Here is a 14,955-nt window from a genome sequence, read left to right on the forward strand (position 1 = left end):
CTAGCTATGCTAGCTGGGTAGTTTTGTTTGACCCTTGGAGAAAATAAAAAGGAACTTGTATTGCCTTTACTGTGTTATTGATAATCCACCATATATCAAGTCAACTGTGAACTCACTTTCTATACTTCTCATTTCAGGACAGGTAGAAATTTAATCCTAGTCCACTCATCTCTTTGTTGTCTGTAGTTAAAGTCAAGCCCAAGGTAGAAGATCTCTCTGGGTATAGAAGACATGGGAGGTGTGGGAAGGATTGTCTACCCCTGGCTTTCATGGGTATTGTGTTGTATAATGTCACAGACATTGCCCTTTCTTCAGTCCAGAGAGTCCTTTATGCTTCTATTATTTGTTTTCCTCTTAGACGCTTTTTAGTTTAAAGACCAACTATAAATAACCACTGTGGTGACTCCACAGCCAGCAGAAAGGTTATCCAAGGAGACAGCATTTGGAGAAAAACAAAGAATTTGGTGTGTAGGCCCATCTGTTGGCTAGAGAAAACAGTGGCAATAAATGGATGAATTGCTAGGAAAACACCCTTTCCATAATCAACCAGTTGACCAAGAGCTAGACTTGGGTTTGCTAGAGTACTCTAATTTCAAAATAAGAATTGGCTTCCTAATTAACTTAAGGGAAGAGAGAGAGAGCCATTTTAAGAACTTTCAGAGAGTCTTCTATCTACACTGTGCCTGCTAATGAACTTCAACTATTTTGTAGATGCTTATTTACTTATTTATTAATTTATTTATGTATGTCTCTTTTGACCAGTGGAAGCAGACAGAGTTGAGTGAGTAATGCCCAGGCACATGGGTTCCAATCAACAGGAAACAGCACTTTCTGTGGTTTTTCTTGTTCCCATAAAAGGCAACTCCAACTCCAGATTCCAAACCCATGGCTTCATCCTTGGTCCCTGTAACTTGTGCTCTATAACTTCTTGCCTTAATTAGGGTTCCTATTTCTCTGATAACATGCCATAACCAAAAGTATTTTGGGAACGTTTATTTGGTTTACACTTCCACATTTCAGTCCATCCTTGAGAGAATTCAAGAAAGGAACTCAATTAAGGCAGGAACCTGGAGGCAGGAACTGAAGGAGAAGTTGTGGAGTAATACAGTTTACTGTTTTTCTCCTCATAGCTTGTTCAATATGCTTTATCAGAGCACTCAGGACCACCAGTCCAGAGATGGCACTGCCCACAGTGACCTGGTCCCTCCCTCATCAATCCACCAATCAAGGAAATGCCTCACATGCTTGATCGTAATGTGATCTGGTGGGGGCATGTTCCCAACTAAGGTTCTTTTTTCTTAAATGATTCTAGATTGTCAAGTTAACATCAAACAAGCCAGCATACTCCTTCATCTGAAAAATGCTGTCAGCCCTGTGTTTCTTCTGTATTCCAAAATTCAACCACCCTTCCTCATTCTAGCATCTACTAGTTAGGTGTTGGTCATTATCCCCATGACTGCTACATTGCTGCAAAAGTCAATCTCCTGTGTGGAGCTAGGATGATTTTCTCAAAACAAGTCAGGTCACTTCACTTTTGCTCTTTAAACTCTCCAGTAGATTCCTTCCCCTTTATAATAAAAGTCAACCTTTACAACAGTTTACAGCCCAGACCTATGTTCTGTCTGATCTATTTCATCTCTTATTAGTCTCTCAGTATACTCTAGTCACTCTGCCTCTGGGCTTGTTATTCAAGCATTCCAGGCAGACTACTACCTCAGGGCCTTTGCATCTGCTACTAATTTCTACCTGCAGTTGTTTGCCCCCAGAAGTCGGACAGTTTCTAACCTGCACCTCGTTTATCTTTTAGACTCTTCCTACCATCTATTTCCCTACCAAGACTTCCCAGTCCTTATCTTTGATGCATTTTTCCCATAGCCCTCCTCTCCATCTGGCATATGTATTTTACTTATTAAACATAGCTCCCAAGAGAATGATAATTACCACAAAGGCAGGTTCTGTTTTGTTTCTGGACCCCTAATGCCCACAGCACCTGAAACGGAGAAGAAACAAATCAAACACTTATTTAATGAATGTGTCCTCAGAGGATAAGATGGAATACAACATTCAGTGTGAATGATGAATGGCAAATGTTCAACAGAAATCCATTTATATCTTCATTCATGCTTTCTCACCATGATCAATCTCTAATAGTAATTGTTTGGAATCTCAGCTTGTTATGAGAGAACACAAGCAGATTCAAAAGAATTCATCTTAATTTATGATGAAGAAAGGGTCACTGATATAATTAAAGTCCATCCCAAATATGCATGGATATGTTTAATTACAAACTATCTGCTACTTATTATGTGCATTCAAGACTTGTGTGTACGGTAGTAGAGACAAGCTGAAAGATTACATTTACAGATGTAATAGAATGCCTGAAGAAAACTATGTGAGTCTCCCCTGCATTAAGACAAAAATTACCTAGCTAGCTCAGATATTAGCTAGCATTTGACTAGCTGTGTTACTTAAAGGCAGGACATTTTAGGTTTTCAAAGTTTTCTGTGTAGAACCTGGGGATATGATACTTCCATTCTTGAGCTACTTAAGACACACACACACACACACACACACACACACAAACACACCTCCCAGAGCTCAGATGCTAGAAGTTAACAATGCAAGCTAATCTCTACTAACCAAAAAACTAGTCCTGACTGTTTCTGATTTAGCTGTAAGCAAGTTGGACACCTCATACACATGTGTGTGTGTGTGTGTGTGGGGTTACCTCACTCTGTAGTAAAAGTTGCTGTCACATGATAAGAGTTTGTTTTGGGCTAGATGCTAATTCCTTCTTGATATGTGTAATAATCAGAGGAGGTACTTCTTGCTTTCAAACTGTAAACACAGAAACCAAGGACCAGGTTGTTAAACCTGCATATCATTATCAACCCAAACCCAAGCCTTGACCTTGTGTACTGACCCATCTCCAGTATATCATATTAGGTACTAGGTAAGGGAACTGGAATCATGTACAAGACTTGCCTGGCTATTCTGAACATAGATTGGCACTTGGTCTCCTGGTTGACTTCCCTGGAGACTATAAGCACCTGTAAGTAGAAACTCTGGTCCTTGTCCTGATTGAACACATGGTTGGAATGTAAAGGCCTGAGTTATAAATCAGAAGATAGGGTTACTATTTCCCTTTGGTGCACTGAAAACATGCCTTTGTAGGTCACACCAGAGCAACATCTGGGCATCCACACATTTGTACAGTGTGAAAGCCTTTAATGGCATGGTCTGCAGACCAACCTAAACAGTAAGCTTTCTAGTTCCAACCAAGTCCAGTCACTAAACATAAGAATATTGTGAGGATTATCACGTCCTTTGCGAACCTAACTGTTTAAATGCAAAAGAATCTATTTTAGTTCAGTTTTGGACATATGTTTTATATAGTATACCAGCTATTATGAACAATAAGCATAAAACTAGCATATGCAAAGACAATTAGTTTCCAAAATGGTTTTCCCCCATCTCTTCCTTTAATTCTCACAGTCAGTGTTCAAAGGTGGGTCTGAAGGTCTTTCTTTCCTGCTTGAGTGTACAAAGGCTCAGAGAGGTTATATTTCTCCCAAGAGCACACAGACACTGAATATTTGTTGCTGGGTGCATGGGTTGGTGCTCATTGAATTTATCACTAGAATTTTTAAAAATAATTTCTCTCTTACAGCAGAGAGAAAATTGTGTTTCATATATTTCATATATAAAAATGTGATCTTTGGCTTTCCTAAGGTTACACAATTGCTAAGAATTGAAGCCCAAACTAGTACCAGCCCACCTTTCTGTGTTACCCTGTGTGGTGCAGTCTGTGGCTGGACAACTGTTAATCTCTCATCTGGCTTCATAGGAAGGACGTACCTGGAAGCCCATGATGGTTTTTTTTTTTGTTTTTGTTTTTTAACCCTGGAATTGGACTCCTTGAACTCCATGGTTTGTTCCCCATTAGCTGGAACTGCCATTTGGAAAGTTCTTGAATACCACCATGTCTTCAGCCAATCTGAATGGAATTCCTACTAGTATATTCTCTGAAAATAAATGCCCTAATTTCCCCTTGTTCTAATCCATCTATGTTATAATGACATCTTCCTAAATACAATTATCATTATATCATTGCAGTTCAAGACAACGAGTGGCCTATGTTCCTAATTCTCTGAGCAGTAATTTTGCAGTATGTTCTTTTGCCTAACCATCTCAATGGAGAATCTACTTCTTCCCAATGCCCACTCCAATTTTTATCAATTAGCCCTCTCTCCCAAAAAAGTCTCCTGTCACTGTCCCAGGTACAATCACCTGTCTAGATGTAAACCAAGGTGACCTAAGTTATTATTTCTTTTTTAATTGTTTTGGCGTTATAGGTTTCTAATCATTCCATAAAATCAAGGCAACCCCCCCGAAGATACAATAATAAGATCAAAATAACAATTTGCCACAAGGAAAGATAGTTTGATATATATATATAAATATAATAGCACCACAAAAGTAAAAGTTAAATACAGGATAACAATAGGTTATGTGCCTGTGTGGATTTTGTAGCACACATTCCAAAGTTAATGCACACTTCATTTTCTCTCCACTTTTAGATGGATGATGAATATTTCATTAGTGATCAGCATCTGCCAGAACATAAGGACTTGGTCTCTAACTTCCCTGTCCCACTTACACTCAGGATCAAGAGCACACTGGATCTATCTTGCGTTGTTTCTTACGTTGTCATCTCATTTTAGCATAAGTGCTCCTCCAAAGCAGAGGCTGCATCTTGTCCTTCCTCTGCTTTCCCTATAGACCTTAACGAGGCCAGAGCTACTCACAGGACAGAGGGCAGTATAAGTGGGTTTTTCCATAACCAAGACCACCTGAAATATTGCAGGCAGTGCATGGGGGGACAATTACCTCTGGGGTAAAATAAGAGTAGCCCAATCTATTCGATACTAGCTCTGTGGAATGCAGTCCTCCAGCCCGACCCTTTAGTGACCCCCCCAACTTCACAGAGTACAGACCACAGGGTTCTCTGAACTCTTGGAGCCCCCCTCACTTATCTTTCTGGCAAATTATGCCAGTCACCATTCCCACCATCTCTTAGGGAGGGCAAGCAAGATTGTCTTAAATGAGGCACATCAAAGAAAGACATAGCTCTAACCTCGGTAATCAGCTTGTATTCTCTGATGGAACAAGCAGGTCTGTTTCCCAGAAAGTCTGGAGTCTGTGTCTCTGCTTAGTGAGAAAGGCATTCAGCAGAAGAATAACACCCCCGCAGAGCTTCTAGGAGTGTGCAGGAGCCCACAGACGAGCTCAGCCAACTAACATTTAATAACACCGTCTTTGAAAAGCTGTTGCCTTTGTACTCTTCCCTCACCAAAAACTCCATGTTGGTGTGGTGATGCCTGGGAACATGTTGAGCACTCACCATTTTCTTCTTCCTCTTTGCCCTCTGATGCTGTGTGTTTGGCTAGTGGGTTGCTATTCCAGCCCATGCCTTCTCCAAGCTTGCTCCCTCCTTTAAAAAACTAGAATTGTATTAACATGTGTCAATTATACATTGTGACATTGCCATACCACATACACTGTATTTTGCTCATGTAGGTCGTCCCCCATTGCCCTTTCTGCTGCCCTCCCCACTTCTGAAGTTCTGTTTCCTCTTCCCAGCTAGTTTTTCTTCTCCTTCCATGTCTTATAGTTTATTTTTGTGAACCAGTGAATTTAATTAAGGTTACTTACAGAACTATGAGGAGGGGTTGTTCACTGGAGCATGGGCATCTCATCACTGGCCACATGAGGAAAACGTCTCTCCCCGCTCCAGTAAACATTGACTACCCACAGGCCTCAGGCCAACCTCACACATGCATCCTCACTCCACAGTGTGATGAGGAAGGTCCCAAACATGTGCAGGTCCTATGCAGGTAATCAAAACTGCTGTGAGCTCGAGGGTACAGTGGCCATGGCGTTCTTTTCCTTCTTGTTTCTACATTCATTCCACCCCATCCACAGTGTTTCTGAGCCTTGGGTGGAGGGTGTATGGTATAGATATAGCCTTATTCTCATCACTTTGACAAGTTATGAATCTCTTCATTAACTATTACCCACTGCAAAAGACTTCTCTGTTCAGCTCCCTCTTTTTTCTTTCTTTCTTTCTTTCTTTCTTTTTTTTTTTTTTTTTGAGACAGTGTTTCCCTGTGTAACTTTGGAGCCTGTCCTGGAACTAAATCTTGTAGACCAGGCTGGTCTCGAACTCAAAGATATCCGCCTGCCTCTGCCTTCCAAGTGCTGGGATTAAAGTCGAGCACCACCATCTCCAGCCCAGCCCCCTCTTGAATCACCTCAAATATCTCAAATCTTCTCCTGCTGTTTGTATATCCTTTTAGCTGTAACATGCCTACTCATAATTTCATGCACACCTAGCATCTGCTTGTCAGCTGAGCTCTCAGCATAGATGAGAAGAGCATGTACGTAAGCTAAACATATAGCAAAGATTATCTGATTAACTTTCATAACAACCCAGTGTACTGTGTTTTATCAACTCCATGTAACAGATCAGTAAACGGGAACCTTCAGCATAGCCAAGTGTTTGCCTTAGGAAGTACCTATGATAAGACAGAGATGGACTTCATGCCCTGATCTGTGGGACCATGAGTCCCACAGATTCTACTCTTTCTCTAGATCTTGATGTTGCGTAGCATAGCTGGCTATGTTCCAGATACATCGAAGTCACTAGTTTAGAAGAGGAATGAGCCTCAACTCTCCCTCTCCTACGTGTCCACAAATGCCAAACCCAGGGAGATCAATGGACCTGTAAGTGAAAAGGCTCCAGGAGGAACAATTGTCTTCAAAATTGTTCCAGGCAGAAACTGGTTTAGATTCACTGCACACTGAAATCACAGATGGCAACAAGACCTTAGTTATAACATGAGTGAGACCAGGTCCAGGTTAGATTTGACTCAGCTAACACCATAGGAAAGTAGTTGTGCAATGGAAAGGAGGTCACCAGTAAAAGCTTGCAGCCCAGTGCCTGGTCCCCAGCTGGAACCTCACACACATTCACTTAACCTCTGCCATTCAGATATAGTCACTCACCAGAACCCATGCTGTGAGTGCTTATACCCCTATAAAGTAAGCTTCCAGATTATCTGAGAAGGGTGATGTCAAAGAGATGGGATGAGCTAGCATCTGTGGGACAGTTGCACGATGGACCAGAAAGTGGCATGAATCTTCTACTCTGAGACACGTCAGTACCACACTGCAGCATGAAAGCTTAAAGAAAAACACAGGGAGCTCCTAGTGGAAATGGTTTGTTACAATTGCCCTCCATAAACCATTTGTTTCCACAGCAGAGTGCAGTGGGAAGCTGCGGAACTGAGAAGAAACAGGTCAACCTGGGATTTACAGTTCCATGTTTCTTACTTATGTCTTTCAGTCAGAGGCCAAACAGAGTCATGTTTTTCTCTCACACAAACTGCCTTTGTTCCCTTTCTCTGAGAACCTGAACCTGTCAGGCTCTCTACTATCTGAAATACCTGACTATTTCCCCCTGAAACCTCACAAAGGAGAGCATGCTCCTACAGATAAATTCCCAAAGACAAGGGATGTAAGGAATTAAGGTGGGGGGGGCACTTACGAACTTGACTTGTGAGCATGACTTCAAGGGAACAGCAAAAATAGGCAGCCATTGTGTCTCATTTTAACAATATTGCCCTGTAATTTCTCTGAGGAAGCACCCATTGGCCAGGTGGCAGGACATCTGATTCTGCCATGTCTTCCCAAGAATGGCATGCTTCAACGTGAGACTCATGGTTCAGGAAGGAGACACAACATATTAATGAGCGAGATGGGTGCTGATAGGAGAGAAGGAAAAGGAGTGTCATTAGGGCAGAGATTGGAATGTGGTACTTGATGACAACTTATGACTCAGTTCTCCCATAGCTAAATGACCTTGGACAAATCATGTGGCCTCTCTGACCCTTGGCTTCACAGTCCCACTCTATAAAAACCAAATGGAATAACACAATTAGGGGATATTTATGTGAGTTATTGTACACATAGTTTTAAATTTTATAAAAATTTAACAGCCCAAACATATTAATGTATTTTCTATGCAAATTTGGAGTCCAAATACAAAACACACAATACCAGGGACCTATGAAAGTTGTTCTGCCTCAGAAGTTTCTGGCTAGAAAACAGTAAGGAAAGCAGGTGGCACCATCTAGCTAACAGGCCATTTTGAGAGATAACACTCAGATTTTGTCCTGTCAGTTGATTTCTTCCTATTCTTACTGGGGAGCACACAGCAAACAAAATATTTTATCCAAATAAGAGGCAGATTATGGATCATGATGTCTGAAGCTGGTTTCCTGTGGAATCTTGTTTTGTGCTCCCTCACATTTGATAGTCAAAAATGTTTTTTGGTTTGTTTGTTTTTCCTTTCCCTCTAGAAAAACAGGATATTTTATTGGCTTGCAAAGAAGTGATCTTTTGCCATGGAGGTAACATGCTATTACTCTTTTTTTCTTTTTCTTTTCCTTTAATATGGATATTATTTTTTATTAGTTCACATTAGGAACAAGCTTGTTTCACATGTCAATCCCTTCTCCCTCTCCCTCACCCTCCCCTCATGCTCACCTCTCGTACCCCACCCCAACCTACCCCCCACCCCATCCACCTTCCACTCCCTAGGCAGGGTAGGGCCCTCAAAAGGGGCTCCACAAAGTCCACCACAATGTGTCCAGGGCAAGAGATCATCCCTTCACGTGGGATGGTCTCTCAAAGTCCCTTCTTATACCAGGGAAAAATACTAATCCACTACCAGGGGCCCCCTAGAGTGCAGAGGCCTCCTCATTGACATCCCTGTTCAAGGGTCTGGATCAGTCCTGTACTGGCCTCCCAGACAGCATCTGGGGTCAGCGTGTTCCCCCTTGTTCAGGCCAGCTGTTTCTGTGGGTTTCACCAGCCTGGTACTGACCCCTTCAATCTTCATTCCTCCCTCTCTGCAGCTAAGTTCCAGAGTTCAGTTCAGTGTATATCTGTGGATGTCTGCCTCTGATTCTATCAGCCACTGGATGAGGGCTCTAGGATGGCATAAAGAGTAGTCATTAATCTCATTTTAGAGGAAAGTTGTTTAGGTTATCCTCTCCACCATTGTCTGGATTGTCAGTTCCTGTCATCCTTGTAGATCTCTGGAAATCTCCCTAGTGCCAGATCTCTCCTTGGACCTAAAATGGCTCCCTCTAATATGGTATCTCTCATCCTGCTCTCCTCTATTCTTCCCCCAACTCAATATTTCTCCTCCTACATTTCCTCCTCTCCTCTCCTCTTCTTCTGCTCTCATTCTGGCAGCTCCTTCTCTCCTACCCTCGTGCTCCCAATTAGCTCAGGAGTTCCTGGCCCTTCCCATTCCTGGGGTCCATGCATTCATCCACTAGAGTTCTTCATGTTTCCTAATTTCTTTGGTGAGGAGGATTGTAGGCTGGTAATCCTTTGCTCTGTCTAAAATTCATATATGAGTGAGTACATACCAAGTTTGTCTTTTTGTGACTGGGTTACCTCACGCAGGATGGTTTCTTCTAGTTCCATCCATTTGCCTGCGACTTTCAAGATTCCATTGCTTTTTTCTGCTGAGTAGTACTCCATTGTATAAATGAACCACATTTTCTCTATCCATTCTTCAGTTGAGGGGCATCTAGGTTGCTTCCAGGTTCTGGCTATTACAAACAATGTTGCTATGAACATGGGTGGACATATGTCCTTGTTGTATGAACGTGCATTATTTGGGTATATACCCAAGAGAGGAATTGCTGGATCTTGAGGTAGACTGATTCCCATTTTTCTGAGCAACAACCATACTGCTTTCCAGAGTGGTCTTACAAGTTCGCACTTCCACCAGCAATGGAGGAGTGTTCCTTTTTCTCCACATCCTCTCCAGCATAGATTGTCATTGGTGGTTTTGATTTTAGTCATTCTGACAGGTATGAGATGGTATCTCAGAGTTGTTTTGAGTTGTATTTCTCTGATGGCCAAGGATTTTGAGCACCTTCTTAAGTGTCTTCAGCCATTTCAGATTCCTCTGTTGAGAATTCTCTATTTAGTTCTGCACCCCACTTTTTAATTTCATTGTTTGGTGTTTTGGTGGCTAGCTTCTTGAGTTCATTATATATTTTGGAAATCAGCCCTCTGTCAGATGTGGGCTTGGTGAAGATCTTTTCCCATTATGTAGGCTGTTGTTTTGTCTTACTGACTGTGTCCTTTGCCTTACAGAAGCTTCTCAGTTTCAGAAGGTCCCATTCATTAATTGAAGATCTCAATGTCTGTGCTACTAGTGTAATGTTCAGGAAGCTGTTTTCTGTGCCAATTCATTCAAGGGTATCTCCCACTTTCTCTTCTAGAAGATTCAGTGTGGCTGGATTTATGGTGAGATCTTTGATCCTTTTGCACTTAAGTTTTGTGCATGGTGACACATATGGATCTATGTGCAATCTTCATGTCTGAATCCAGTTGTGCCAGCACCATTTGTTGAAGATGCTATCTTTCTTCCATTGTATAGACTTAGCATCTTTGTCAAAAATAAGGTGTTCATAGGTGTGTGGGTTAATATCAGGGTTTTCAATGCAATTCCCTTGGTCTATCTGTCTATTTTTGTGCCAATACCAAGCTGTTTTCAGAACTATGGCTCTATAATAGAGCTTGAAGTCAGGGATGGTGATGCCACCAGAAGATCCTTTATTGTACAGCATTGTTTTGGCTATCCTGGGTTTTTGTTTTTCCATATAAGGTTGAGTATTGTTCTTCAAGGTCTGTGAAGAACTGTGTTTGGATTTTGATGGGGATTGCATTGATTCTGTAGATTACTTTTGGCAAGATTGCCGTTTTTACTACATTGATTCTACCTATCCAAGAGCATGGGAAATCTTTCCATTTCCTGGTATCTTCTTTAATTTCTTTCTTTCAAGACTCAAAGTTCTTACTGTACAGATCTTTCACTTTTTTGGTTAGTGTTACCCCAGGATATTTTATGTTGTTTGTGGATATTGTGAAGGGTGATGTTTCTCTGGTTTCTTTCTCATTGCATTTATCATCTGTATAAAGTAAGGCTACTGAGTTAATTTTTTGAGGTAATTTTGTATTCTGCTTCTTTGCTGAAGTTGTTTATCAGTTGTAGGAGTTCCCTGGTAGAGTTTTTCAGGTCACTTATGTAGACTATCATATCATCTGCAAATAGTGAGTTTGACTTCTTCCTTTCCAATTTGTATCCCTTTGATCTCCTTTTGTTGTCTTATTACCCTAGCTAGAACTTCAAGTACAATATTGAAGAGATATGGAGAGAGTGGACAGCTTTGTCTTGTTCCTGGTTTTAGAGGAATCACTTTGAGTTTCTCTCCATTTAGTTTGATGTTGGCTGTTGGTTTGGTATATATTGCTTTTATCATGTTTAGATATGTTTCTGTTATTCCTGTTCTCTCCAAGACCTTTATCATGAAGGGGTGTTGGATTTTGTCAAAGGCTTTTTCAGCATCTAGTGAGATGATCATGTGGTTTTTCTTTTTCAGTTTGTTTATATGGTGGATTACATTGATGGATTTTCCTATGTTGAACCATCCTTGCATCCCTGGGATGAAGCCTACTTGATCATAGTGGATGATTTTTCTGATGTGTTCTTGGATTTGATTCAACAATATTTTGTTGAGTATTTTTGCATCGATATTTATGATGGATGTTGGTCTGTAGTTCTTTTTTTAGTTGTATCTTTGTGTGGCTTGGGTATCAAAGTGAACATGCCTTTTCTCTTAAGAGTGCTAGTTACTAGGAATGTAAAATCCTTATCAAAGTACATTCATTACATTTCTAGGAAAGTGAGAAATTCCTCCAAATACTTCTATTTCTTCCAAAAGAAAAGATCACTTTCTTTTCTGTGCTCCAAAGAGTATAAGGAATGGGTTATATGGGACAGGTAGCCAGTCTGTCCACCCCACTCTGCATGGATACACATGACTGAGAGAAGATATATAAACAGTAAATAGCCTTGGGCTCTTTGTGTTAGTGTTTCTATTGCTGTGAAGAGACACCATGGCCACAGCAACTCTTATAAAGGAATACATTTAATTGGGGCTGGCTTACAGTTCAGAAGTTTAGTCCATTATCATCATGATGGGAAACACAGCAGCATGTAGGCAGTCATGGTCCAGGAGAAAGAACCAAGAGTTCTATTTCTGCATTGATAGCCAGCAGAAAGAGAGAAGGACACAGGGTCTGGCTTGAGATTCTGAAACCTTAAAGCCAATCTCTAGTGACACACTTCTTCCAACAAAACCACACCTATGACAATAAAGCCATACCTCCAATATTGCCACTCCCTGTGAATCTTTGAGAGCCATTTTTATACAAACCACCACATTCCACACTCTCTGTCTTCCATAGGTTTATAGCCACATCATAATGCAAAATGCATTTAGTCTAATTTCAAAAGTCCCCATAGTCTATAACAGTCACAACCTTGTTTGAAAATCCAAAGTCTAAAGTCTCTTCTGAGACTCTTGGCAATCTTTTAACTTTAGTCCCTTGTAAAATCAAAATCAAAAAGCAGATCACATTCTTCCAACATACAGTGGCACAGGATATACATTACCATTCCAAAATGGAGGCAAAGAAGTGCAGTGAGGAAACACTGAACCGAAGAGAGACAGAAAACCAACTGGAAAACTCCAAACTCTACATATCCACATCTGATGTCAAAGCACTCTTCAGATCTCCAAGCCCTTTCAATTTGTTGACTGCAATACACTTGTCTTTCTTGGGCTGATTGCATTCCTGGTAGCAGCTCTCCTCAGCAGGTATTCCACAACTCTGACATTTCTAACATCTTAGGGTCTTCAAGGCAATCCAGATTTATATTCACAGCTTCACTCAATGGCCTCTCTGGGCCTCCCTGAAAGGATACACCTGCCACATTCCTTGCCTCAGTAGCTTATTTCAATTGCACAGGGAGATTCCATAACCTCTTTTGTTTATCCTTGATTTGAAATCCAGAACCATGTGGCAAACCTCCCAGGTTCTGCCTGCTGCTTTTTGGGAGATGGAATATGCCCCCCTCGTTCAATCACATCTTCACCAGCTTTCTGTTTCTGATGTCTTTCCTCATTACTTAAGTTTAGCTGTCCTGAAACTTTCTCTGTAGACTAGGCTGGCTTTGAATTCAGAGATCTACCTGCCTCTGCCTTCCCAGTGCTGGTCCCAAATTTTTCTTTTATTCCTTTTCACAAGTTGGAAGCCTAGATGGGTTGGATCTTGCCCTGGGTTACCATTTCCCTTTATTCCACTTGGCACCATGCTTTTTCTTCATCTGTTTATCTTCTTGACACCACCATGCTTTTTCTTCATCTGTTTATCTTCTCGAACATAGGATTTAGCTCTATTCCAATTCCTGGCGCCCTTTTCTTCCCAAGTTATGCATTTTATATTTTTCCTTGCTCAGCTTGATCCTTTTTGTTATAGATCTTCATAAGAGTAAACACTAATAATTATGCATTAGAATCTAAATAGGCTGCTTTGAGATTTCCTCTGCCAATAAAATTAATCCAAAACTCTTCAACTTAATCTCAGGTAGACTTTTTGGATATGGGCAAAAACACAGCCACATTCTTCACCAAAATAATACAAGAATTATCTCTAAGTCACATACAAATATTCTTCTCCTCTGAAACCTATTGAGCCAGACCCCACAGTTCAAATCACTCTCAGTATCACTGTCTTTTATGCTTCTTCTAGTATGGCCCATTAAGCCTACTTAAAGGGTTCAAGTGCTTTTTTAATCCTAAGTTCCAAAGTCCACATTCCTCCAAACTAAAGCATGATTACAGCAAATCCCCAGTTCCTGGTACCAACTTCTGTCTTAGAGTTTCTACTGCTCTGTTTTTATTTCTTTAAATTAAATTAAATGGCCTTTCTTGCCAATTTGTGACAAAAATCAAATAAATGATTCAAATAGCAACAAAAACAACAACAAAATCCTTTGAAACAGAGGAGAAGAATAAGGGATGGCCTAAACTTGGGGTGGTAAATGCATGAAGCAAAATCTCATAAAATGACTAAGTAACAGAAGGAATAAGTAGACCAACATAAATCAGAGAGTGATGGAGCCACCAAAGGGATCATTCACAAGCTGCAAAAATCAATCTGCAGAGGTCATAGACCAATCTGGCTCCCTTGTGAAAATCCAGAACGAAGCAGCTGAGCATGTAGAACAGCTTTTGCTGTAGTCAGTAATCTTGCAGTGTATAGTGGACATCAGGCTTTACTTGGAAATGTACCTTCAACAGAAAACACAGAGTAAACACTAAAATGACTATCCTATTGTGAAGCAGATGGAGTAAGTGGAGGTGCAGGGGCTGAGAATTCCACGTTAAGTTTCTCCATAACCATCTCATTTTAGTGTTCTCCTAGGTTTAGCCATCTAGAGAGATGAGGAGAAATGTGCCCCATTCAGGATATGCATGGAGGTTAAATAGCCCACCACCATCTGTCCCTGATTAGGAGTAATAGGTGGGATGGAGCAACTATGAAAGCTTTTCCCCAGGATGGGTTATGAATTCACTCATTTGACATGGCTGAGAGTGGATCTCCTGCCTGGGTCATTGTCCTTACTCAAGGTCCTTTCATACTTACAGAAGGAATGTACCATTCCAGAGACAGCAATGAGCCAGGGAGAGACTGGAAGTCTTCTGGAAGATAAAGACATTTAAAAGACTGGATTGATGGACAAAAGAGACATTCTATCTTGTACACTGCCAGATATCTGATAACAGGGCACAACTCAGAAAAGAAGCAGGTCAGGGCCGCGGAACAAGAGCCTATGAACACTCAGCTATTCTTTAGGGCTCACCAGTGCCTACTACTCAAGCCATGGATCAAGTATGACTGACTGAAAGGGGCCTTTCTGGTTCTGTGCAGCTAAAAAACATTTATCTCCCATCTCAA

The sequence above is a fragment of the Cricetulus griseus genome, chromosome 2, assembly GCF_003668045.3.
Source record: "Cricetulus griseus strain 17A/GY chromosome 2, alternate assembly CriGri-PICRH-1.0, whole genome shotgun sequence".
NCBI lineage: Eukaryota > Metazoa > Chordata > Mammalia > Rodentia > Cricetidae > Cricetulus > Cricetulus griseus.